Genomic DNA, 27,067 nt, shown 5'->3' on the forward strand with positions numbered 1-27,067 from the left:
CATATTGCTGGCCGCTTATTACTGAAAGCTTATTGAATGCCTATTGAGAGCATATTGCTGGCCGCTTATTGCTGAATGCTTATTATTTATTTATTTATTTATTTATTTATTTAAATACTTTTCTATACCGAAGATCATGTACAAGTACATATCGGTTCGGTTTACAGTGAACCAACATTTGGAAATTACATCAAACAATATGAACTTAATTTAACAAAAAATTGTACAGCAAACTATATGAACATAATTAACAAAATTGTACGCGAATAGAGTTATAGTTGAACAAGCATAACGAGTGGAATATGGGGAAAATCAAAAAAGGAAAAACATGATAGTCAGCACAGGGAGTACATTATAAAGGTTACGGGGAAATTTTGGTCAGTTAGACACGTTTGAACCTAAGTTCTATAAAGTAGGGTCAGGTAAGGAACTTTAAGTAAATGCTCTTGAGAAGAGCCAGGTCTTCAGTTTTTTTTTTAACGTCCGCAGGCAGGGTTCTGTTCGGATATGCTCTCAATAGGCATTATTGAATGCCTATTGAGAGCATATTGCTGGCCGCTTATTACTGAAAGCTTATTGAATGCCTATTGAGAGCTTATTGCTGACCGCTTATTACTGACAGCTTATTGAATGCCTATTAAGAGCATATTGCTGACCGCTTATTACTGAAAGCTTATTGAATGCCTATTGGGAGCATATTGCTGGTCGTTTATTGCTGAAAGCCTATTGAGGGCACATTAAGCGCTTATTGCTGCCGCATATTCCTGTTGAGCGCCTGTTGTATTAAGCGCCTATTGCTGCCACTTATTATTATTGAGCGCCTGTTGTATTAAGCGCCTATTGCTGCCGCCTCTTATTATTGAGCGCCTGTTGTATTAAGCGCCTATTGCTGCCGCATATTATTCTTTAGCGCCTGTTGTATTGAGCGCCTATTGCTGCCGCATATTATTATTGAGCGCCTGTTGTATTAAGCGCCTATTGCTGCCGCCTCTTATTATTGAGCGCCTGTTGTATTAAGCGCCTATTGCTGCCGCATATTATTCTTTAGCGCCTGTTGTATTGAGCGCCTATTGCTGCCGCCTCTTATTATTGAGCGCCTGTTGTATTAAGCGCCTATTGATACCGCATAATATTCTTGAGCGCCTGTTGTTCAATGGATCAGAAAGCTGCAGAGTCTTCAGCGACGGCGCCGCCTGCTTCCGGCATTGCAGCCCTTGGCCTCTGCTCAGCATGCCACCTTAGGGCCACGCGCAGGGATGAGCCAGATTCTCTGTGTGCCCAATGTGAGGGGGCCGTGCGACCCTCGGGCCAGGACCTGTCTCAACCACGATTTGTGGACAGTTCCCCAGGGGCTACCCCGGAGTTAGGGGGCAGTCTCGACCAATCAGGCATCCCGGGGGAGCTTGTACCCCTGCGATTAGAGGCTGCTTCCATTTCCTGGGTGGATCTCTTTAAGGGAATTCATGCTTTTGTACAGATGCAAACGGCGGCCCATCCAGGCCCTGCGGTTCCGGCTGTTCCTGTAGTTCCTGCGGTGGCTGCGCCTGCGGCGGCTGCTGCAGTAGCAGCTCCTGCGGATCCGGTTCCTGGACCATCACAACCTTATCGCGAGCGGGACTTCCCACCGATGGATAGCCCAGATCAGTCAGACCAGGAGGTCTCACACGACGAGTCCGAACTCCCGGACGAGGGGGACCTCCCTCCAGGGACTGAGCCATATCGAACCATGAGGAGGTTCTTCCCTAAGGAGGATCTCTCCGACCTGGTGTCTCAGTGTCTGGCAGAATTGGATAATACAGGTCCCAGCGCTTCGGTACCTTCTGCGCAGAACCCCCTGCTGGAAGGTCTTCGTCCTACGGCCCGCCATTTTCCATTCTTACAGGCGGCGCAACAACTGATCGATTTAGAATGGGCGGCTCCAGTGGCTGCCTTCAAAGGGGGTCGGGCTCTGACGAGCATGTACCCATTGGCACCGGCTATCCAGGATCTGCTGGCGTGCCCTCAGGTGGACGCCTTGATTAGCGCTGTGGTCAAGCGCACTACCATTCCGCATGATCGGCGACTGGACGCCATTCTGTGTCAGGCCTTTGAGGTGGCAGCTTTATCTTTACGGATCGCCACCTGCTGCACGGTGGTGACGCGTGCCTGTTTGTCACAGGTTAGAAACAACGCTCCAGCGGCAGACATGGAATCCGCTCTTTCGTTCCTTACGGATGCGGCATCTGACCTGGTCCGGACAACAGCTAAAGGGATTTCATCCTCCGTAGCCACCAGGAGGCAGCTCTGGATCCGAAGATGGTCGGCTGATGCGCCTTCTAAAACCCGCCTCACCAGATTACCCTTCAAGGGCTCTTTTCTATTTGGCAGCGACCTTGATAAACTGGCCAGTGCATGGGGCACCTCTCCAGTGCCCAGATTGCCGGAAGATCGGTTCCGAAGGGGCCAGCGCGCCTTTCCAAGGCCCTCCAGGGGCAGGAGTTCCCAGCGTTTCGTTCCTTACAGGGGTCATTACCAGGCACCACGTCTTCCGGCCAGGAATCAGTCCTTTCGGACCAAGCAGCACAAGAGGGGAGCGGGCCTGGGCTCGGGTCCCGGCCGCGCCTCCCAATGAGAATCCGCCGATTCATCTGGGGGACGGAGCCATAGGGGGCAGGTTGACCCTCTTCTACCCCAGATGGGTCGAGATTACATCGGACCAGTGGGTTCTCGCCGTTATCCGGGAGGGATATTATCTGGACTTTCATCATCTCCCTCCGGACAAGTTTGTGGAATCTTCGTGTCCCATACACAAGCAGGCAGCATTGGAAGCTACCCTGGCAAGGCTCCTGTCCTTGAAAGCCATCATCCCAGTACCTGCCTGGGAAGTGAATTCTGGCCATTATTCCATCTATTTCATGGTACCCAAGAAAGGGGGTACCTTTCGGCCTGTCCTGGACCTCAAGTCGGTCAATCGATACTTACGGGTCCCGAGGTTTCGCATGGAAACTCTCCGCTCCGTCAAGGCCGCAGTACAGCCAGGGGAATTCCTCACGGCATTAGACCTGTCAGAGGCATACCTGCATATCCCGATCCATCCGGATCATCAGCGCTACCTACGCTTCAAGGTTCTAGGCCGCCACTTCCAGTTTCGGGCTCTGCCCTTTGGGTTGGCGACATCGCCACGGACATTCACCAAGGTGGTAGTAGTAGTAGCGGCGGCGCTCAGGCAGGAAGGAATTCTGGTCCATCCCTACCTAGACGACTGGCTGATCAGGGCAAAGTCTCGAGAGGAGAGCCTTCGGACCACCGACAGAGTGATAGCCCTTCTGGAAAGCCTGGGCTGGGTTATCAACCTCGGCAAGAGCTGCCTACAGCCTTCCCAGTCACTGGAATACCTGGGAGTACAGTTCGACACCCGGGCAGACACGGTCAGTCTCACCACCAAGAGGACGTTGAAACTTCAGCAGCGTATCCAGTATTTGATGGGAGCCAGTCGACCCACCGCCTGGGATTATATCTGCAGGTTCTTGGTCTCATGGCATCCTCCCTGGAAGTGGTGCCCTGGGCGAGGGCCCATATGAGACCTCTACAACACGCCCTGCTCTCTCGCTGGAGCCCCTGTCTACGGACCTACTCCACGCACCTACCTCTACCAGCCCGAGTGCGGACCCAGTTACAGTGGTGGTTGCAGTCCAACCACATGAGCAGGGGATCGAAGATGTCCTCACCCACGTGGATTTTGCTCACCACAGATGCCAGCCTAAGCGGCTGGGGCGCACACTGCGAAGAACTCACCGCACAAGGGCGGTGGAACAGAGAAGAGTCGGCGTGGAACATCAACCGTCTAGAGGCCCGGGCTGTCCGATTGGCATGCCTTCAATTTGCCCACAGACTGCAGAACAGAGCAGTCAGAGTGATGTCCGACAACGCCACCATGGTGGCATACATCAATCGTCAGGGCGGAACAAGAAGCCGACAGGTATCTCTGGAGATCGCCCCTCTGATGACTTGGGCAGAGGTGAATCTTCAGGACATCTCCGCCGTCCACATCGCCGGGAAGGACAATACCACAGCAGACTTCCTCAGCAGGGAAAGCCTAAATCCGGGAGAGTGGCAGCTCTCACCACGGCCTTCCAGATGATTGTGGATCATTGGGGGTTTCCGGACATGGATTTACTGGCAGACAAGTCCAATGCTCAAGTGCCCAGATACTTCAGCCGCAAGCGCGACCCGTGCTCACACGGCATCGATGCCCTGGTTCAGCCGTGGCCTCCAGGGACTCTACTGTATGCCTTTCCTCCGTGGCCTCTGCTAGGCGCTGTCATCCGCAAGATTCAGAGACACCGGGGCCTAGTCCTTCTAGTGGCGCCAGACTGGCCAAGACGACCCTGGTACGCGGACATGAGAAGACTACTGACAGGGGAGCCCCTTCCCCTGCCTCCTCTCCGGGACCTTCTACATCAAGGTCCCATTCTTCACGAGGATCCGGCTCAATTCTCTCTTACGGTATGGCCCTTGAGAGGGCTAGATTGAAGAAGAGGGGTTACTCGGAGCCCGTGATTGATACCCTCCTCCGAGCTCGCAAGTTTTCCACATCCCTCACATACATCTGGATCTGGAGAGTATTTGAAGCATGGTGCGACACTCACGGCAACAATCCACATGCAACCACAATCCCTATTGTGTTGGATTTCCTGCAGGATGGCCTTCAGAAGGGTCTCTCCCTCAGCTCCATCAAGGTTCAGGTGGCTGCGCTGTCTTGCTATGGTCCCAGGAGGGATGGCAAGACCATCGCCAAGCACCAGGATGTTTCTCGCTTCCTGCAGGGAGTCAAGCATATTCGTCCGCCACTGAAGTGGCCTGTACCTTTGTGGAACCTCAACCTTGTTTTGGATTTCCTTGCGGGATCCACCTTCAGACCCCTTCGGAGCCTGTCTCTTCGTTCCCTCACTTTGAAGATGGCATTCTTGCTGGCTGTATGTTCAGCCCGCCGCATCTCAGAACTACAAGCATTGTCCTGCCGTGATCCCTTTCTCAGAATCACTCCAGAGGCTATCCATCTTCGTACGGTTCCCTCCTTTCTACCTAAGGTGGTTTCACAGTTTCATCTTAATCAAACCATATCCTTGCCTACCACGGCGGGTCTGAAGAAATCTGAAGAAGGGCGTTTGTTACGCCATCTCGACATTGGCAGATTGCTGCCCAGATATTTGGAACTTACACAAGACCTACGAAAGACGGACCATCTGTTCGTCCTGTACAGCGGGAAGAAGCTAGGTGAAGCAGCCTCGTGGCCCACCATCGCCCGCTGGATTAAAGAAGTTGTCAGAGCAGCGTACGTAGAGGCCAGGAAGTCTCCGCCTCTACAGGTCAAGGCTTATTCTTCCAGAGCACAAGCAGCAACTTGGGCAGAATCCAGGATGCCATCGCCTGCGGAAATCTGTAAAGCGGCGACTTGGTCTTCCCTCCATACCTTCTCCAGGTTCTATCGTCTGGATGTTCAGGCCGGGGAGGACTCTGCATTTGCGAGGGCGGTACTACATGGGCCTCAGGCAGCCTCCCGCCCAGGCTGGGAGTAAAGCTTTTGTACATCCCATTTGTTCTGAGTCCATCTGGCTACACGCCAGGAAATGTTGGGATTACTACTTGATAATCCCCTTTTCCTTAGTGTAGACAGATGGACTCAGCATCCCGCCCAGCTGCCTGCGTACATGGGTATCACCGATTCAAGGTAAGCCATGTCATCTGTTTCCATAAGAGCGTACACTCTACCAGGTGTCCACGCCTTCCGGTTGGGAATGCTGGCGGTCTCCAGCTACTATCAATCGGTCAGGGGAATCCTGTTTCACTTTTTAACTGAGCGTCAGTACACACATCTATAACAGCTTTTGCAAGGAAGATTACTGAATAGCTACGCTTCCTGTGGGGATATATACGCCCCCGTGCTGACGTCAGATCCGTCTCCAACTGCTAGCACGCGGATACTATCCCATTTGTTCTGAGTCCATCTGTCTACACTAAGGAAAAGGGGATTATCAGGTAGTAATCCCAACATTAGTTTAATATCAATTTGTCAAAGGGCTTTACTGTACTGGTTCCTACTATTTGGAGCAGTTACTGCAAGAGTTGCAGCTTATTCAAGATTTGTTTTTCTTCCACAAGCAGCTATAAACATGGTTATTTTTGCAAGTATTTAGATTTATTTTTGGGAAGAAATATGGATACTCTGTATTTTATTTTTAATTATTATTGGCTTGTTAATTGTATTGATGGCAAATTCTTGCCTGTCATTTTTATATCGTAACTCACCCAGAATTTAACGTGAATAATGAATCTCAAAACTTGGCTTTTTTAATTATATATATATTTATTTATTTATTTTATTCAGATTTTTTATATTCCGCTTTTTGCACTTTTTTCAGCACTTCAAAGTGAATTACATTCAGGTACTGAATGGTTTGTGTGTATATACATACACACACATTTTCAATGAGGTACTCCTAGACACATATATAATATAGAAGTACCTCATTGAATGCCTTAAATGTATGAAGGATCATTGCTACTAAATATTCTCAAGCTGGCATGTACCGGTATTTAAATGTAAATTGACAGTGATATTGTTTTTTATTATGTTTTTAGTTTGTTATTCATACTGTGTATGTTTAATATGTAAACTGCACTGATTGCATTTGGGAAGGCGGTATATAAAAATGTGTAAATAAATATTTTTAAATAAGGATGGGTTAAAACTTAAAAGTAAAAGCTCCTCATGGTTTTTGAACACAAAGTGACCAAGTTTCTCAGAATGGAAAAGACATTTTGTGCCACACTGAACATGAACCCCATCTCTTGGTATGCAATTTGGAAGCTTTGTTATGTTCTGGGGCAGGGATTCGTGGATCATGATACTGGGAAATTATTATTGATTTTGTTTTGTACATTTTTATTTTGGAGAAATCTAAACAAATACAGTTGTTGTAAGGATCTTTCTTTCTTGTTTCAGCTTCACTTGGTTTGATAGCGAAGGTGATTTTTATTCCAAAACTATTGTCAAGTAGACACACGCAAAAGAGGGGTATGTATGTTCTTCCTGTCACATTGCCTGATTTCTGTTGCTCTATTACTACTAACATTTCTGTTCTGATACTAGTAATATGGTTTTACTAATTTTTTTAAATAAAGATTTGCCGTGATGGAGTAAACACAAAAGTCTGTGAAAAGCTAGAAATGTGACTGTACTTTGTAATTTTATAGTTACTGAAATGTGTGCATTTGAATTCATATCTCTGCATATGCTTATTGCCGCCATAATGTTTGTGGCTAGATTTATTTATTTTTTTTATTTATATTCCGCTTTTCAACACTTCAAAGCAGATTACATGCAGGTACTGCTTTGTTTTTGTTTTATGATCACATTGTGATCACTTCACTGGAGGTTCAAGAAGAGGGACACTCCTCAGGATGTGACAAGTGAAGGAGGAAATATTCCTGGACGCCAGTATTTCTCATAACTTAGAGGGACTTCCATGCTTAAGAAGACATACCCCTTAATTTTGTCAATATTTGTGCTGGGCAAAGAATTGTCTGGTTCAGAGGTTCTCAAGCCTATCTGGAGGATCCCCATCCAATCAGGTTTCAGGATATCCGCAAAGAATATGCATGAGATAAAATTTGCATGCTCTGGAGGCAGTGCTGGAAGTCTTCTAGGACAGGTTTGGGAACCTCTGCTCAAATTGAATGAGGTCAGTTTGTAGTCTGGGGGAAGATTGGATTCAAAGCTATCTATGCCTTAGTAGTTCAAAGAAAGTGCCTACTTCAAATGTACCAGCTTTAGTCCTTTCTTGGCAGAATAGATCATGCCCTGATCATCTATGTTACAAGTTGCATAGATGACTGTAATTCCTTGTTCCAGAGCAAACCTGCTAGTTTTAAATAACTTCACCTGTTCCAAAGCACTGGGGCAAAGTTATTGACATAGATAAAGACATTTAACTATATAATGTCAGTTTTGGAGGAGACTGTTTTTTTTCAAGTATTCATCAAAATGTATGGTCCTTATGCTGGTGTTCAGATGTTTACACACCAGGGTCATTCCAGCAGGCTCTTTTCACTTTGTCCTCTCTTGCTTCTGCTCATCTGGCAGTAACTTACTGTACTGTCTTTAGTTGTTTTGTTCTAGCACTTTGGAACAGCCTTCCTTGACATTTGATCAGTGACTACTTGAGATGTTGTAGGAAAGTATAAGATATGATGGTTTACGATGGCATCTGCACTGTGATCAGATTGATGACTGGGGGCTGGCCATTTACTGTTAGGGGTTCAGATTTTTTTTTCGGATGTGGTTTTTTGTACATATTTTTATTGTAACCCGCCTTAGGCCACATTGTCATGTCTTTGCAGACTTAAATAGAAACTAAAGATGAGTTATATTGATATCCAAAATCGTTCAAAACATGAACAACTGGTCAAAAGCTTAAGTGTTTGGTATTTGAACAGCACATATGAGTGCAAAACTCCATCTTCATATACCAGGGAATAGCTTGAAAATCAGAATGCACTGGATGGATTTACAGTACTTTTCATCTCTACTGAATAGAAGCATATTTTCAATATAAAAGCCTTTCTTTACTAAGGCACCTTTGTCTCTATTTTCTGTTTGAAATTCATTTGTTTCCATTCTTCTGAAGAAAAAGTTTAATATATTGTTTAGTACAGTTAATAATTCAATTTTCTCGAACCACTTAGAAATGCAGCTAGCAGGGGAAACTTGTAGTTATTGTACTGATAGTTTGAAAGCTGGCATATTCAATTTCAAGTAGGATCACCATCATTTTGCTGCTTTGATATCTCTTCATTAATGATTCAGTCTTCTGCCCAATAAAGGATTTTAATTCCTCCTTCCCTCCCCTTATGTATATGTAGTCATTTGTTTAATCTATTTAAATATGCAGCATTAATATTTAGATAATGATAGCGGGCAGATTCTTCTTGGTAAATTAATTTAAAACATTCATAACTAGCTTTTGATTTTGGAATCCATTTGGCCAATGGAAAATTATTTTTGATTGTTTACTTTTGCATGTTTTGTATTTTAAAACCTGCTAATGATAAATTCTCAATGAAAGGAATTAGTGTTACAAAGTAATGTTGATGATCTTTTTCTCCCAGGACAAGCAGGATGGTAGTTCTCACATGTGGGTGATGTCAGCAGACAGAGCCCCATCACGGAAAACTTTTCTGTCAAAGTTTCTAGAACTTTTAACTGGCACACACTGAGCATGCCCAGAATGCCATAATCCCTGTAGCCAAAGGGGTCTCCCTTCAGTCTCTTTTTTTTTTCCGTGCTGCAGTTTGCCTCGCGGTTAGGAGCTTTGTGAGAATTTTCTCCCAATTCTTTCCTCAGGGAATACTTGAAGTTTACTTCTCCAAAAACTTCCCTCACATGGGTCTCCCATCGTGACATCGGTATTCGTTGCTTGGTGAGTGAATTCCACCGTCTTCATTCGGTTCCTGCCTCTCCTTTTTTTGGTGTCCGCAGGCCATCGATCGTTTTTGGGCCTCCCTTTTTTCTATCATAGTAACAGGTTTTAGAAAATGCCCGGATTGTCCCCGTACCATGTCGATTACCAACCCGCATAATGTCTGTGTGCTGTGCCTCGGCTCATCATGCGACGTTCGTCAATGCCCAAGTTGTGCCCAAATGACCCCGAAGGGTAGGCGGGCTCGCCTCGACAAGATGGAGTCCCTTTTTAAGATCAAGTTAACTCCATTGACATCCACCCAGTCATCACCGGCAGGAACAACGAAGAAACTTGTCGACAAACCCTGCCGGGAGCACCAGGGCAGCGGTGACCATCCATCACTGACTCCATCTAAGGCATCCGCATCATCTTTCTCTGTGCCGGAGAAAGACTGGACCGAGCACAGAGGGAAGCACTGACACCAGCACAGACGCGATTCTACTTCCGGTGCCGGCACAGAAACTGCATCGGACTCAATGGCTATTGAGCTGATTGCGAAGAGGACACGGTTAGAGGAGCCTCCAATGCCCTCTCCACCCTAGAAACCAAGGCGATCCCCACCAATATCGATGCCAGGTTCTGAGCCCCCACAAGTTCCTGTGGAGGTGCCAGTAGCGCCTAGCCTGCCTCCCCCTGTAGCTACTATATCTACCACACAAAAACCCACACACACAAACTATGTACTCCAATACACCACAATGTGTATTGGGATTGTTGGGTTTGCTACTATATCTACACCAGCTTTCAGGGAGGAACTGGACGGTCTCATCCGCCAGGCAGTGCTCAATGCTCTCCGAGACTTATAGCCATCGATGCTGGCCCCCATACCAGCACAGACATTGGAGCCATCGATGTTTACGCCGCTGCTCAACCGACTGGATGCACTCATCGGTAACTTTCTGACATAACATAGGCCACCGTTGCCAAAGCAACCCGCAAAGTCTCTGAAAGCCCCGATACCCATTCCGGGGTCCTCAGAAGACGAAGGCACGGACTCCAGTCCTCTCTCAACACTGATTCCTCCGCTGCTGGAATCAATGCCTGGTCCGTCGGGGCTTTCGGGACTGAGATGCCCACGTTTCCCCTTGATGCCTTTTATGCCACCGAAATCCACCAGCTACGTTTATCACTTCTCTGGTGGACAAACAAAGCCAACTTGCTGACAGGTCTACCCTTCCAGCAACCAATTCCACAAGTGACATTAACCACAGACGCATCCAACTTGGGTTGGGGAGCTCATGTGAACAACCTCCAAACTCTCAAGGTACTCGGACAAAGCTCAAAGCAATGTTTCAGATCAATTTCCTAGAGCTTTGAGCTATATGTTATGCTCTATATGTGTTCAAGGACTGCCTTTCACACAAGACTGTTCTCATACAGACAAAACAGTTGCAATGTGGTACTTGAACAAGCAGGGCGGCACAGGCTCTTATCTCCTTTGCCAAGAAGCTGCGCAGATCTGATCCTGAGCCCTTGCACACTCCATGCATCTCCAGGCCACTTATCTTGCAGGCATAGAAAACCTAGTAGCAAATCGTCTCAGTCGACAGTTCCATCCCTACAAGTGATCCTGGATCCTGTGGTGACAACCAGAATCTTCCAACGCTGGCATCAACTGACAATAGACCTCTTGGCATCCGAACTGAATCACAGAATGGACAGATTCTGCTACCTGCACAGGCAACAAAATACGTTATCCATGGACACCTTCGGTCGCCCCTGGAACACAGGCCTGCTATACGCGTATCCCCCGATAGCCAAAACTCTCATTAAGCTACAACAGGACAAAAGATAAATGATACTCATAGCCCCATATTGGCCTTGACAAGTATGGTTTCCCATCCTTCTCGACCTCTCGATCAGAGCACCCATTCGCCTGGGCAAAGCGCCCACCCTCATAACTCAGAACCAAGTCATGTTACGCCATCCAAACCTTCAAACCCTATCCCTCACAGCCTGGATGTTAAAGGCTTGATCCTGCAACCGCTCAACCTTTCAACTGATGTATCTCAAAGTGTTTGTAGCTTCATGAAAGTCTTTCACACGAAAATCCTATCATTCTAAGTGGAATAGATTTACTATATGGTGCACGCAAAAAGGTATCGAACCTTTTTCCTGCCCCACTCCATCTCTATTCGACTATCTGTGGCACCTTTCAGACTCTGGTCTCCAGACTTCTTTGGTGAGGGTACATCTGAGTGCCATCTCAGCGTACCACAAAGGAGTTGGGGATGCCCCGGTAACAGCGCAACCCCTTGTGAGTAGTTTTATGAGTGGCCTACTACAACTCAAGCCCCTCTACGGCCACCAGTCACTGAATGGGACCTAAATGTAGTACTTATAAGGCTCATGCGCTCCCCGTTTGAGCCTTTGTGCTCCTGCGATGTTAAATTTCTTACATGGAAAATTCTCTTCCTAGTAGCCATTATATCTGCTCGAAGGGTTAGTGAGTTACAAGCACTTGTCACATACTCACCCTATACAAGGTTCCCACATGACCGAGTGGTCCTCGGTACTCACCCTAAATTCCTTCCCAAGTCTATAGTCTTGCCAACCTTTTTCCCAAGGCCTCACTCTCACCAGGGCGCGAGAGTTTTACGCATCTTGGACTGTAAGCGTGCACTTGCATTTTACCTAGACCTCACTGCAGTCCACAGGAAATCCATCCAACAGGAGCTGTGAAAAGGATGGGATTATTAACAACCAGCTATCAGCATTCCAGAGCACAAAATTGGTTCTTAACATTGCAAAGTCCAGTAAAGCATATTTGACTGCATTCTTTTCAAAGTGGAGATAAGATTCTATCACTGTCATTTACAGATCATATGTTTTTTAAATATTATCTCCATTATTCTATTTATGATATTTAGTCTAGTCATGGCCCCTAGTTTTCTGTACCTTCTCAAAGGCTGTAGATACATTGTGCCATTAATAGGCTCCAACCTTCCTTTTGAGGTATAGAAACTATAGTGTGAAAGGAATTTGTGAACATTGTCCCATTTTTTAATTCCCTTTCATGTTAATGAAGATGTAAAATAACAAACATAGAAGTAAGGATTGTAGAACCTATGGTGTCAGCTCAAACTGCTTCTCATTCTGTGCCATTGACTTTAGTTAATCTCAGGCTTTCTACCTGCACTTTATCCTATCTGGAGAAAATATTTGTTTTCTCAGTGATGTTAAAAGCAAAGTGGCATGAAAATTGCTGATTGTGGACAATTGGATATCAACTAGTAGTTCATTGTTAATCATTTCTATCTCAAATACTACGACTGTAGATTATTTTTAATCACAAGATATTACAGTTTTCTGTTAGATTGTGTTAGAATTGCTGTTTTTCTGAGCCATTTTTCAATTACCCTCAGTGGGACTATGATTGGTTCTACCTCTGTCATTGTGGAAATTTTAGTTGGTGATTGGTTAAGAAAATTCAGTCATTTTAGAGGAGAAGATGGAGTAAATCCAGTGATCCACAGCTGTCTAAAAATGCTGAGCCTATAGAATGCTAATGAGCCAATAAGTACTCATTCAGAAAAAAAACATGGTTAAAGTTTCAGACTTCAGCTGCTGCTTGAGACAGTTAAAACCAAGTTCTTAAAAGAATGAGTAACTGAGTCAAGTTTTTGCAGCCATCAGTGATACAGGTAATGTGGAAAATAGTTTCAAGTTGGAAAACCACCAGCGTTAGTGGAATAATATATAGAAGCATCAAAAGAAAACAGGTCAACAACAAATTAAGTTAACACTAATCTTTTTTGTGAGAGTAAGTCACAATGGAGTGACCATAAAGTGTAGATGACTGTTGATTAAAAAATATAGAAAACAAAAAAATCACCGAAACTAATTAAAATCTAAAGATTCTGTATGAATGAATAAAAATTATAGTCCTTAATCTGTATATTTCAGTGGTTCTCAAACCACTGTGAGATATTGAGCTAAACCAAACTTTAATTTTCTGTTGTGATTTTTGTGCTGGGGGTTGGGGGGGAGGGTCAAGGAGGCTTAAAGTATTAGAAGTTAAAAAAAAAAAAAAAAAAAAAGAAAGACTGCCTAAAATGTTGTATATGACCATAGTTAAATTAATCCAAGTTACCCACCAGGCGATGCTGGCTATAGGTTTATTCCTCAGCTGCATCAGGGATTTAGTCTGTTGAAATCTATATTCAGGAACTCAAGGTATGAGGACTGACACCGGCTCTATTTTGGAGGAACAATGTCAGTTGGTCCCTGGTTTCTCAAATCATTAAGAATCAGCAGTGACCCACATTTGTCTTGCAGGGTGTGATCTGTGAAATCTGTACACAGTACAACTGAAAAAGTGTTCTCCTAGGACAAGCAGGATGGTAGACCTCACATGTGGGTGACATCGTCCAATGGAGCCCTGCATGGAAAACGTTTGTCAAAGTTTTTAGAAACTTTGGCCAGCCGACTAAGCATGCCCAGCCTGCCACTATCTGCTTGTCCACGCAAGGTCCCCCTTCAGTCTCTTCTTTTCCATGGTGCAGTTGCCTCACGGTCTGTGGAACTCCAACCTTTTCAAAATTTTTCCTCTATTTTTGAGTTATTTCCAGATCCTTGTCAGGTCCCCCTTCGCAGTCTGTGCCCCTTCAGTACGGTAGGTCATTTTTCGGCCTTTTCATCCAACTTGCAGTCGATGATCGACTCTCCACCCCATGGTGTCCGTCGGTCATCGACCGCATGCCGGGTGTTTTTATGATGTCGACCGATTTTCGTTGGTGCCCCCAGTACCTGCGCACCATTTCCATCACGGATCCACACAAGATTTGTTTGCATCCTCTGCCCGGCGGCCTCGCACGATGTCCATGGGTGACATCTCTGTGATCAGATGACACCCAAAGGGTATTGGGCACGCCTTGACAAAATGGAAAACTTTTCGGGACCCTGAAATCCTCCATGCCTGTGTCAGTTTCTTTGACACCCAAGGATCATGGAGAACCATCTCCGTCCCTTTCTCTTGTGATCCCTCTTGCTAGCACCCTTAAGGATCATGGAGAAGGAGAGAGATCCTCGATGGTCTCTCCACTCCCCCAGACCTCGGGGTTATTGACTTCCTTGGTGCCAGGGAAAGACCAGGCTGAGCACTGGAAGTGCTCCAGGAAGCACCGATCACCGTCCTGACACGGTTCCGGTCCCAGAGCGGCATCGGCAGTTGCCAAGCTGCCATCGAAGCGGCACTGGCCATCGGAGACCCCATCATCCGGTGGTCCCAGTAGCCCGAGGCATTTCCTACCGTTACTGGTGCAGGGCGCTGTGCCACCTCGGGGACCCGATGATGAGCTGGCGACGCCTCGTCCCACTCAATCAGTCCTGACCACTCAGGACTTCCAGGAGGAGTTGGACCTGCAGGGTGCAATTGGCAGTGCTTAAGGCGCTGCAGAGTGTTGAGCTGGCAGTGCTACTGGCCCCCATACCGGCACCCAAGCCTCCGCCATCAGTGTTGGCACCTCTGCTAGAATGTCTGGACGTCCTTGGCATCCTCCAGTCGCAGCTGGTGCCCGAGGGGCCTCGAAACTCTGTCAGCCACCGATGGCCTCCACTGGGGCAATCCCAGTTCTTGGGTCTTCCGAGGAGGAAGAGGCAATCGGGACCATGCCCCCTCGCCCGCGGTTCCCTGAACTGTCATCTGACTCCTCCAGCTTACCACAGCCGATGACCTCCTTGATGCCGAGGGACCCATTGTTGTTGGTGCCCCTGCGGCCTCCGAAGCCCTTGGGTCCCAGGGTTGATACCCCTCACGGCCTTCGCCCTCGGTGACCCAGCCCAAATGAGGAGGAGGGTCCTTATGATCCTTGGGGGGACAATTCCACGACTTGTCTTGCGATTACTCCAATGACCACATCTCGGAGCCTTCTCCTCCAGAGGAGCGGCGCCGGTCACCGCCTGAGTACCTATCATTTGCGGGGTTTGTAAGGGCTATGGCTGAAGCCATCTTCTTTCAGCTCTCATGGAGGAAGATGCATGTCATATGATGCTGGAGGGCCTCCAGTTCATTGACGCCCCTAAGGAGATCGTGGCATTTCCGATCCATGATATTTTTAAGGAGCTCCTCCTCCGCATGTGGGAACAGCCCATCTCAGTCTCCCCAGTTAACAGGAAGGCTGATGCCACCTACCAGGTGCAACAGGCCCTGGGGTTTGAGAGGAGGTAGCTCCCCCACCAATCAGTAGTCGTGGAGTCCGCCTTAAAAAAGGCTCTGCATTCCCACACACTCACCTCTGCCCCTCTGGGACACGAGCATAGGGAACTCGACGCCATAGGGCGAAAGATTTTCAAGGGTGCCATGCTGGTGGCCTGCATTGCGGCCTACCAACTTTTCATGACTCAGTACAACTACAATCTCTGGAAGCAAGTCTAGGACTTCGCGGAAGCCCTTCCCCAGCAACAGCAGGAAGCTCTTGCCGCTATTGCCTCACTGGGTCTGCAAGCAGGGAAATACAAGGTACGCTCTACCTATGATGTTTTTGAAACTGCAGCCCGCTTGGCTCCGGGCCTTGGCCAGAGGTCCAGGAAAGGCTCACTGTCCTCCCCTGTACAGGCGAGAATCTGTTTGGGGATAAGGTCTAGGATGTAATGGCACAGCTGAAGGACCATCATGATACCCTCCAGCAGCTATCCTCTAGTGCCTCAGAAGGGCCTTCCTCAGCCAGGAAATCCTCCAGGCAGGGTTCTCGTAAGTCCTTCTATAGGCAGCGAAAGTATTACTCTCCAGCTGCTCGGACTCACCTGCCCTGATCCAGTTCCAGGGGTTGCCCCGGCCATGGGTTTTTGATTGGCGGCAAGGGAGTGTAAACCAGCTGGCAGTCCCCGTGGTGCCCGATCCCCCAGTCAGTGGCAGGCTCCTCTGCTTCGCCCGGCTCTGGGAATAGATCACGTAGGACTGATGGGTCCTGTCCATTGTCTACGCTTCAGCCGGCTCCCAGAGATCTCTCCCCCGTGTCAATCATGGGGTTCATCCGCCCATCCAGTCGTTCATCAGACAGAACTCGCCACCCTCCTTGCAGCAGGTACAGTGGAACTGGTCCTTTGGAAGCAATAGGGCCAAGGGTTCTACTCGAGGTACTTCCTCATTCCAAAAAGGAATGGTGGCTTGCACCCCATTGTTGCTCTCAGGGCACTGAACAAGTTTCTCCCTCGACCTGAAGGAGGCATACACACAGTGCGATTGTCCCCCAACCACAGGAAGTACCTCCACTTTGTGGTGGGTAATGCACATTTTCAACACAAAGTGCTGCTCTTTGGGCTGGCATTAGCCCCCCCCCCCCCCCCGCATCTTCACCAAATGTTTGGCGGTTATGGCTGCCTACCTCAGGTGTTGCTTGGTCCATGTGTTCCCATACCAGGACGACTGGCTCGTCAGGAGCGACTCCCACTTTGGAGCCTTGCAAGCTCTGGCCTTGACAGTTCAGACTCTGCAGACTGTGGGGTTTGTTATCACCTTCCCCAAGTTGTACCTCTGTCAGTCCCAGCAACTAGACTTCATAGGCGCCAGGTTGGACACGACACAAGTGAAAGCTTTCCCGCCCAAGGACCTTGCGATTGCCCTCGCCTCACTGGCCACCCTCATCCGCAACAGCAGGAGGGTGTCGGCCAGTCTCCTACTCTGCCTGCTGGGCCACATGGTGTCCTCCGTCCATGTGATTCCCTTAGCCCACTTTCGCATGAGGAGTCCTCAGTGGGCCTTGCGGTCCCAGTGGCAGCAGGCATCCCAGGATTTAGAGGCTTCGAGCTGTCCTTGACCTGGTGGGAATCCCTCCCCAATCTAGAACACGGACTTCCTTTCCAGCCCGCGCCACCCCAGGTGACCCTCACGACTGATGCTTCTCCTCAAGGGTGGGAGGCCCCCACACGAACAGCCTCCACACTGAAGGCCTTTAGATCACTGCCAAAGCACATTGCCAGATAAACTTTCTGGAGCTTTGGGCGATACTTTATGCTTTGTGGGCAATACGACTGGGATCAGTTGTCGTCCAAGGAAGTTCTAATCAGGACTGTGGTACATCAACAAGCAGGGCTCGTTCCTCCTCTGCCAGGAGGCAGTACAGGTCGGATCTGGGCCCTCTCCCAAGGGATGTATCTTTGGGTGACCTACCTGCCAGATCACCTCAACTCACTAGCAGACCGCCTCAGTCGGTCCTTCCAGCCTCACGAGTGGTCCCTCAACCCTTTGGTAGCAGTCGAATTATTCTGCCACTGGGGTACACCGGATGTGGACCTGTTAGCCTGCCCTCTCAATCATAAGGTGAGCAGATTTTGCTCCCTAGTAGTGGGGAACGGCCATCCAGCCTGCGATGCCATCTTCCTTCATTGGGGGAAGGGCCTCCAGTATGCATACCTACCTCTACTGCTCCTCTCGAAGACTCTGTCAAAGTTTCAGAACGGGGGACCATGATTCTCCTGGCCCTCTTCTCCAGGACCTGTCAGTGCGTGCGCCCATCCCACTGGGAACAGCATCTGACCTCATATCACAGAACCAGGCACTCTGCGCCACCCAAACCTCCGGGCATTGGCCCTCATGGCTTGGATGTTGAGCACATGATACTCCAGCTCTTACAGCACTTGTGCAGTGTTTTTCGGGTCCTGATCGAATCCAGGAAGCCTTCGACCAGGAAATCCTACAGCTCAAAATGGAAACGCTTTTCCATCTGGTGTGGAGGGCATGGGTTGGACTCTTTTTCATGCCCTCTCCCCTGACTGCTGGGAAAACCTGTGGCACTTGTCCGAGTGTGGATTCCAGACCAGTTCCATCAGAGTGCACCTTAGCGCAGTCAGCGCATACCACCAAGGTGTTGCTGGAGCACCCATTTCGGTCCAGCCCCTCGTTGGCCATTTCATGCAGGGTCTCCTCCAACTGAAGCTCCCTCTTCGGCCACCTGCAGCATCCTGGGACCTTATCGTTGTCCTGGCAAGACTGATGCGGCCTCTCTTTGAGCCTCTGCAGTCCTGTGACCTGAAGTTCCTCACCTGGAAAGTCATGATCCTGGTGGCAATCACTTCCCTCGCAGTGTCAGTGAGCTTCAGGTCCTGGTTACGTACGCACCATACTCTAAGTTCTTCCACGACCGTGTGGTCCTTCGTATGCATCTTAAGTTCCTGTCCAAGGTGATCAACTGTTTTATCTACCTTCTTTCCGAGGCCACATTCCCACCCTGGGGAACAAGTTCTCCATACCCTGGACTGTAAACAAGCGTTGGCTTTCTACCTAGATCGCACAGCGAGCCAGTCCATCCAGCTCTTCGTGTCTTTTGACCCCAACAGGCTGGGTGCGGTGGTGGGTAAACAAACCCTATCGAATTGGCTGGCAGATTGCATTGCCTTCTACTATTCGCAAGCAGGCTTTCAGTTAGATGGCAGAGTGAAGGCTCACTCTGTATGGGCCATGGCAGCATCTGTGGCTAATTTGCGTAAAGTCCCCGTTGCAGAGATTTCCTGAGCTGCAACTTGGAGTTCTCTCCACACATTTATGGCTCACTACTGTCTTGACAGGAATAGCAGTCAGGAAAGTCCTTGTGGTCTAACCGCCCTGCGCAACCTGTTCCAGGCCTGAACTCAACTCTCTGTACTCGTGCTCCTTGTGGGGCCAGACTGCCTCTGTTATTTCCCACAACGCCGCAGTTGTGTTATGCCTGTTGACACCTTTTTCGGCTGCTGTTGGTCTCTTTCTGATTGAATGAGGCAGTCTGGAGCTCTGTACTCACCCACATGTGAGGACGACTATCCTGCTTGTCCTAGGAGAAAGCACAGTTGCTTATCTGTAACAGGTGTTCTCTTAGGACAGCAGGATGTTAGTCCTCAGGAATCCCGCCCGCCTCCCCACGACGTTGAGTTCCCCTTCAGTTTATTTTGTTTTTTCCTCGTTTCTTTTGCTATGTTACGAGACTGAAGGGGGACCTAGTGCGAATAGTGGCAGGCTTGGGCGTGCTCAATCTGCTGGCCAAAGTTTCTAGAAACTTTGACAAAAGTTTTCCGTGCCGGGCTTCATCCTGCTGCCCTAGCAGAACACATGTTACGGGTAAGCAACTGCGCTTTCTCTGGGCTCATCCTCCCTCCCCCCCTCCCCCCCCAGTAAAAAGAAAATAAGATACAGTAGGTATTAAATAAATATATATATTCAGTGCATTATCAGTCTGCAGCAGGAATTGGAACAAATGTTTCTTTGCTGTGATTTGTGTACAATAGAATGTTTTGTAGAGCTCTTGCTGTAATTAGGGCTTGAGTCCAGTATTCATAAAACTTGTGCTGAGCTCAGGATTACAGTGCTGCTAATATTATTCATCACATAGCGCAGGGCATGCACATGATGAATTCCATGCCTGCAAGTTGCACTGGGCACAAAAAGAGGCAGCAAGATTTCCAGCAGGGTCTTACTGATAGCAAATAACTTGTTTCTGCTTTTCCTGTCTTTTCTTGCTTTTATTCTTTTGTATTCTTTTTCTGCTGACATTCATTTTTGTTATAAAAATGCCCATCCAAAAAAAAAAATCTCATTGCGTGAGTCTACTACTTATGGTCTGTCTGGCCCTTACATGCATGGAGTTTCACTTAGTTATGTTAGGAGAGCTGAGTAGGGGGGAGCTTTCAGAAACCCTAAACACAGCCATCTTAGCCACTAAGGAAAAATGAGGCTGGAAAAGAGGGTACCTTATCATTGCTGCTGTGGTGCAGATCAAATTCCTTCTGCTGTTGCTGTGAGGGGCCAGATAAAATTCAACCAAGGGCCAATCCATCCCTCAGGCTATCATTTGTGGATCCCTGGTCTAAACCTACATGACCTAGACTTGAAAAATACAAGAAGACTAACTTCTGTTTAAAGCCAGTACTTGTACTTTCATTAGCTTGTATGTTAATCAAACATACTGTGTTTTTATGGAGTAAGCTCTTACTTCTGCATGGAACTGTAATTGGATATCTGACTACATATAAATGTATATGTCTGTAATGTAGATATTGGGTTTGTTAGTTATCTTCCCTGCCTGTCCCATGATGAAGTACTGGGTTGTAGGAAGCCTGTGATTAAGCAATGTCTGCGCTGCTAAGGGATTTCAATCTGCTGGATGTTGATTGGGATATCCTAACTACAGTATCTTCTAGAAGCAGGGGAGATCCTGGATTCTCTGCAAGAACTGTTCTGTCAACTGGTAACTGATCCCCACCACAAGAGGGGGGTGATACTGGACCTGGTGCCTACTAATGGGGACAGTATTTCTGATGTTGTAGTAGATGATTATCTGGGATCCAGATGGTGTGGTTCAGTATTAGGATGCAAGAGATGAAGGTTCATTCTAAGGCGAGGGTCTTAGACTTCAAGGAAACTATAAGTTTTTCTTAAAATGAGTGAGTACCTCAAGGAGTTGTTAGCTGGATGGGAAAATCTAAGGAAAGTAAAAAGGTAGTAGGTATTTTTCCTCTTCCCTTTATTTAGAGTCAATTTATGATTTTCTAAAGAAATGGCTGAAAAGGTAAGGGAGAAAAAGTTAGCATTCATAAACTACAAGAGATCACAGAAAGAGGAAGGCAAGTGACAATATCTGTAAAAATGAAGAGAAGCTGGGAAAGTAGTTAGGAATGCAAAAATAGCTAATACAGCAAAATGGGAGGGACAAGAATTTTAAGATATGTTAATGATAGAAGGAAGTGCAAAAGTGGCATTGTGAGGCTTAAAGGGGAAGGAGAGGAACATGTAGAGGCTGATAACGAAAAAGCTAAATTTCCTAGCGTGTAGCAGATGGACTCAAAACAAGTGGGTATAGTGTGCTCGTGCTAGCAGTTGGAGACGGATCTGACGTCAGCACGGGTACATATACCCCCACAGGAAGTGAAACAATTCAGTATTTTCCGTCTCCAAAGCAGTTTGGAGCTCCTTCACGCTCGCTGAGCGTTCTGGCCCATACCTCTGTGGAACCTCAACCTGGTTTTGGACTTTCTAGCGGGACACGCCTTCCGTCCACTTCGAGGCCTGTCCCTCCGTTTGTTGACCTTGAAGATGGTGTTCCTGCTGGCTGTTTGCTCCGCACGCCGTGTCTCCGAGCTACAAGCACTGTCCTGCCGTGATCCGTTTCTCCGAATCACGCCAGAAGCCAACCGTCTTCGCACAGTTCCTTTCTTCTTACCCAAAGTAGTCTCGCACTTCCACCTCAACCAAACCATCTCTTTACCTACCACAGACAGTTTGCAGAAGTCAGAAGAAGGTCGAGTTCTACGCCATCTCGACATAGGCAGGCTACTACCCAGATACCTGGAAGTGTCCGAAGCAATACGAAAGACGGACCATCTGTTCGTTCTACACAGCGGGAAGAAGCAAGGGGAAGCGGCCTCAAGGGCAACTATCGCCCGCTGGGTCAAAGAAGTTATCAAGGCAGCCTACGTAGATGCGGGTAAACCACCGCCTCTACAGGTCAAGGCTCACTCTACCAGAGCGCAAGCGGCCTCTTGGGCAGAAACGCGGATGCTGTCGCCTGCTGAGATCTGTAAGGCGGCGACGTGGTCCTCCCTCCATACCTTCTCCAGATTCTACCGTCTGGATGTCCAGGCCAGGGAGGACACAGCATTTGCAAGGGCAATCCTACACGGACCTCGGGCAGCCTCCCGCCCAGTCCAGGAGTAGCTTTTGTACATCCCACTTGTTTTGAGTCCATCTGCTACACGCTAGGAAATGTAGAGATTACTTACCTGATAATCTCGTTTTCCTTAGTGTATGCAGATGGACTCAGCATCCCGCCCGGCTGCCGGTATACATGGGATTTCACAGGCTCAAGGTAAGCCATGTTTTACTACATAGGGCATCCACCCTGCCGGGTGTCGACTCCTTCCAGTTGAGAATCCTGGCGGTCTCCAGCTACCATCAACCGGTCAGGGTAATCCTGTGTAATTAATCGATCGGTCAGTATACCCCCGAACTTAGACATTTAAAGCGGGAACTTAGAAATAAAGAACTCATCTGGAGAAAAAACCCGACTTTAGAAAACAACTCAGCCTTCAAAACCATCATGCACCAATACAGGATCTCTATCCTACAGAAAAAAAAAGATTTCCACTCTCGAAAAATCCACCACTTCATCTATGATCCAAAAGCTCTTTTCTCCCTGGTCTCATCCCTCACTAAACCACCCACATTCATCATCCCAGATGAAAAATCTGCAAGCAAAGCCGAAGAACTTGCTATCTTCTTCAAAGAGAAAATATCTAACCTACTTAAACCACTCCTGGATCAGAAAAAAACTTCCCCCCAACCTCCTCTCTCAACTTCCAATCCTCTTCAGATTTCAAGCCTTCGAGCCAGCATCCTCTATAGAGATTGAAAATATTCTAAAAAAACTTAAACCTGCATCCCACCCGCTTGATTCGATTCCTGCTAATATGCTCATTGCTGGCGCCAAAGCTATTGCTAAGCCCATTGCTCAAATCATTAATGCCTCCCTCACACAGGGCTTAGTGCCAACCCCACTCAAACTCGCTATACAAAAAGCCTAACCTCTCTCCGGAAAATCCAGCCAACTTTCGGCCTATAGCCAATCTCTCATTTATAGCTAAAATCCTAGAAAGATTAGTCAACCATCAACTCTGCGAATTCCTGGACGATAACAACATTCTCGCCACAACACAATTTGGATTCCGCAAATCCCGAAGTACTGAATCCCTTCTCATTTCTCTAACCGACAATATTCTTTTAAACCAAGAGAAAAAACACCCTTGCCTATTGATCCTCCTTGATCTCTCAGCGGTGTTTGACACTGTCAACCACAAGATCCTCTTAGACCGTCTAGCAGAGATTGGTATCAAAAACACAGCACTCAACTGGTTTAAATCCTTCCTACAAGACAGGTTCTATAAAGTTAAGATAAACAACTATGAATCTCAACCGATCAGTTCTAACCTTGGCGTCCCTCAAGGATCCTCTTTATCCCCGACCTTATTCAACATTTACCTGCTCCCACTCTGTAACCTACTTTCTAAGCTAAATCTAACCCACTACCTTTATGCGGACGATGTCCAAATACTTATTCCTATCACCAAATCCTTGCAAGAAACACTTCACTTTTGGAATTCATGCTTCCTCTCCATATCCAATCTCCTTGCTGATCTCTGTCTAGTTCTGAATACCAACAAAACGGAATACCTCCTAATCACCCAAGAAGGCAACTTCCAACTCTCCAACACTCATTCTTCGGCACCACCTCCTCTTTCTACCCAGGTCAGAAACCTAGGAGTCACCATGGATAACCTACTGAATTTCAAAAGTTTTATCAGTAACACAGTGAAAGAATGCTTCTTCAAACTCCAGGTTCTAAAAAGACTCAGACCTTTATTGCACCCCCAGGATTTCAGATCATTCTGCAAGCAATCATATTTTCTAAAATTGATTACTGCAACTCCCTTTTACTTGGACTCCCTGATATCTCCCTAAAACCGCTACAAATGCTCCAAAATGCCACTGCCAGGATCTTAACTAAAGCAAAAAAAAGGGACCACATAACACCAATATTAAAAAATCTCCATTGGCTCCCTATAAAACACAGAATCATCTACAAAACCCTTTCATCCATTCATAAATCCATTTACAAAGCCTCATACTTAGACCTCAGGATCCCATTCCAGCTACATACTTCCTCCCGTCCACTGAGAACTGCGCAAAAAGGCTCTCTGAAAACCCCTCCACTTAAAATTTTGTCAAACAAAAGAGCCTTCTCCACTGCAGGTCCGATCCACTGGAACTCTCTACCATCGGATCTTAGGCTTGAACAATGCCCCCTCACTTTTAAAAAAAGACTTAAAACTTGGCTTTTCTCGCAAGCCTACGATTGAGTACTATCCACAAATCCCTTCTCCAGGTCTATGCCACATAATACCTCTTAGCTCAACAACTAAAGAATTAATTTTCCAATCCCTCTTGTCTATTTTGCAGATATCTTATTCATAACTGATTCATTTTAATCGCCTGTATATAACATGTCTATTACTACTGTTGTTGTTTTAATGTTATTTGTTATTAGTATCTATTCAATTTTCTCCAAGTTCATTTTCCTGTTCCATGTAAGACTCGCATGTTAAGTCACTCCAATGTTATATGTAAACCGAAATGATTAGCAACATTGTTGCTAGAATTTCGGTATATAAAAAAATGTTAAATAAATAAATATAGCTATAACAGCTTTGCAAGGAAGATTACTGAATTGCTTCACTTCCTGTAGGGGTATATGTACCCGTGCTGACGTCAGATCAGTCTCCAACTGCTAGCACGAGCACACTATACCCACTTGTTTTGAGTCCATCTGCATACACTAAGGAAAACGAGATTATCAGGTAAGTAATCTCTACATTGCTAAACAAATATTTCTGTTCAGTGTTCACTGTGGAAGGGCCTGGAGCAGGGCCCCATCAAATGAACACAAATAAGATTGGAAGTGAGGTAAATCTCAATCTCTTTTCAGAACAGTGTGTTCATAAGTAGTTAACTAAACTTATAGATAAGGTGATGGGGCTGGATGAGTTACATCCGAGGGTACTAAGGAAGTTTAGAGATGTCCTGGCAGCTCCACTGGCTGATCTTTTCAATGCTTCTTTAGAATCTGGAGTAGTTTTGGAAGACTGGAAAAGGGAGGATGTGGTTCCTATTCATAAAAGTGGAAGTAAGGAGGAGGCTGGGAACTACAGACTGGTTAGTCTGATCTCTGTAGTGAGCAAACTTATGGAGTCAGTGCTAAAACAGTGCAATTTTTGGAATCCAGTGGATTGCAAGATCCAAAACTTGTCAGATGAATCTGATCAAGTTCTTTAATTGGGTGACCAGAGAGTTAGATAGTGCTAGATGTAGTGTATTTGGATTTCAGGAAGGCCTTTAACACTGTTCCACACAAAAGACATATATAAATTGAGCACCTTTGGTATGGAACCTGGAGTGCCTGACTGAGTTAGAAACTGGCTGAGTGGGAGACTCCAAAGGGTAATGGTAAATGGAGTTTTTTCTGAGGAGGGAGTGTTACTCGTGGTGTGCCTCAGGGATCAGTCCTTGGGCTGGTTGTTTTCTACATTTTTGTGAGCAACATAATGGAAGGATTGTCTAGAAAGGTTTTTCTTTGTGCCAATGATACCACTTCTGTAACAGGGTGGCCAGCCAGAAAGGTATGGAAAGCGTGAGGAGAGATCTAGCAAAGCTTGAGAAATGGTCTAAAGTCTGGCAGCTAAGATATAATGGTAAACACTGCAGCGTAATGCATTTAGGATACAAAAACCTAAGGGAAAACTACAGTATTGGAGGTATAATTCTTCTAAGCACAAAGGAAGAGCGGGATTTGGGGGTAATTGTATCTGATGATAAGATGGCCCAACAAGTGGATAAAGTGACAGTAAAAACAAGAAAAATGCTTCGCTGCTTAGGGAGAGGAATGGCCAGCAGAAAAAGGGAGGTGATATTGCCCCTATATAGGTCCCTGATGAGACATCATTTGGAATACTGTGTATAGTTTTGGAGATTGCACCTTTAAAAGGATATAAACAAGATGGGATCGTTCCAGAGACTGGCCACTAAAATGGTCAGTGGTCTTCATTCTAAAGCGTATGAAGATAAACCTAAAGATCAAAATGTGTTCACCCTGGCGGAAAGACGATATTGTGGAGATATGATAGACATTCAAATATCTCAAAGGTATCCATACATAGGAAGTGAGCCTCTTTCGATGGAAAGGAGGCTCTAGAACAAGGGGTCATGCGATGAGGTTGAAAAGGGGTAGATTCAGAAGTAATCTTAGGAAATATTTATTTACAGAGAAGGTGGTAGATGTGTGGAACAGCCTCCCAGTGGAAGTGCTGGAGACAAAAACAGTATCTTAATTCAAGAAAGCATGGGATAAAAACAGGGGATTTTTAAGGAAGTGATGGGAATTATGCTAAATTAATTGAACGGATGGGCATATGGTCTTTTTCTGCCATCATGTTTTTGTGTCTGTCTGTTTCCTAGAGGCTGAGTCTTACACTGCCTGCCATATACTAGAGAGAACTCCAGCAGCCCTGAGCCCAGCCCTTATATTTATTTTATTTATTTAAAATCTTATATTTTGCATCTTCCAATGTTAAGCCACTAAACAGTAGTGATGTGAATCGTGTCCTCTATCGTCTTAACGATCGATTTCGGCTGGGAGGGGGAGGGAATCGTATTGTTGCCGTTTGGGGGGGTAAAATATCGTGAAAAATCGTGAAAAATCGTTAAAAAATCGAAAAATCGAAAAACCGGCACATTAAAACCCCCTAAAACCCACCCCCAACCCTTTAAATTAAATCCCCCACCCCCAAATAACTTAAATAACCTGCGGGTCCAGCGGCGGTCCGGAACGGCAGCGGTCCGGAACGGGCTCCTGCTCCTGCATCTTGTCGTCTTCGGCCGGCGCCATTTTCCAAAATGGCGCCGAAAAATGGCGGCGGCCATAGACGAAAAAGATTGGACGGCAGGAGGTCCTTCCGGACCCCCGCTGGACTTTTGGCAAGTCTCGTGGGGGTCAGGAGGCCCCCCACAAGCTGGCCAAAAGTTCCTGGAGGTCCAGCGGGGGTCAGGG

General features: G+C 46.9%; 1 protein-coding gene across 9 annotated transcripts in view; it reads left to right on the forward strand.

The window, feature by feature from the left end:
• Positions 1-27,067, forward strand: part of ARVCF (ARVCF delta catenin family member) — a 743,011-nt gene that overhangs the window by 322,303 nt on the left and 393,641 nt on the right. For all 9 annotated transcript variants that reach the window (XM_029572000.1, XM_029572001.1, XM_029572002.1 and 6 more), the window contains one exon: positions 6,986-7,057. The gene's annotated coding sequence lies outside the window, so the exon portion shown is untranslated. Of the gene's footprint in view, positions 1-6,985; positions 7,058-27,067 lie in introns of those variants that run through there.

The sequence above is a fragment of the Rhinatrema bivittatum genome, chromosome 11 (genome assembly GCF_901001135.1).
Source record: "Rhinatrema bivittatum chromosome 11, aRhiBiv1.1, whole genome shotgun sequence".
Classification (NCBI taxonomy): domain Eukaryota; kingdom Metazoa; phylum Chordata; class Amphibia; order Gymnophiona; family Rhinatrematidae; genus Rhinatrema; species Rhinatrema bivittatum.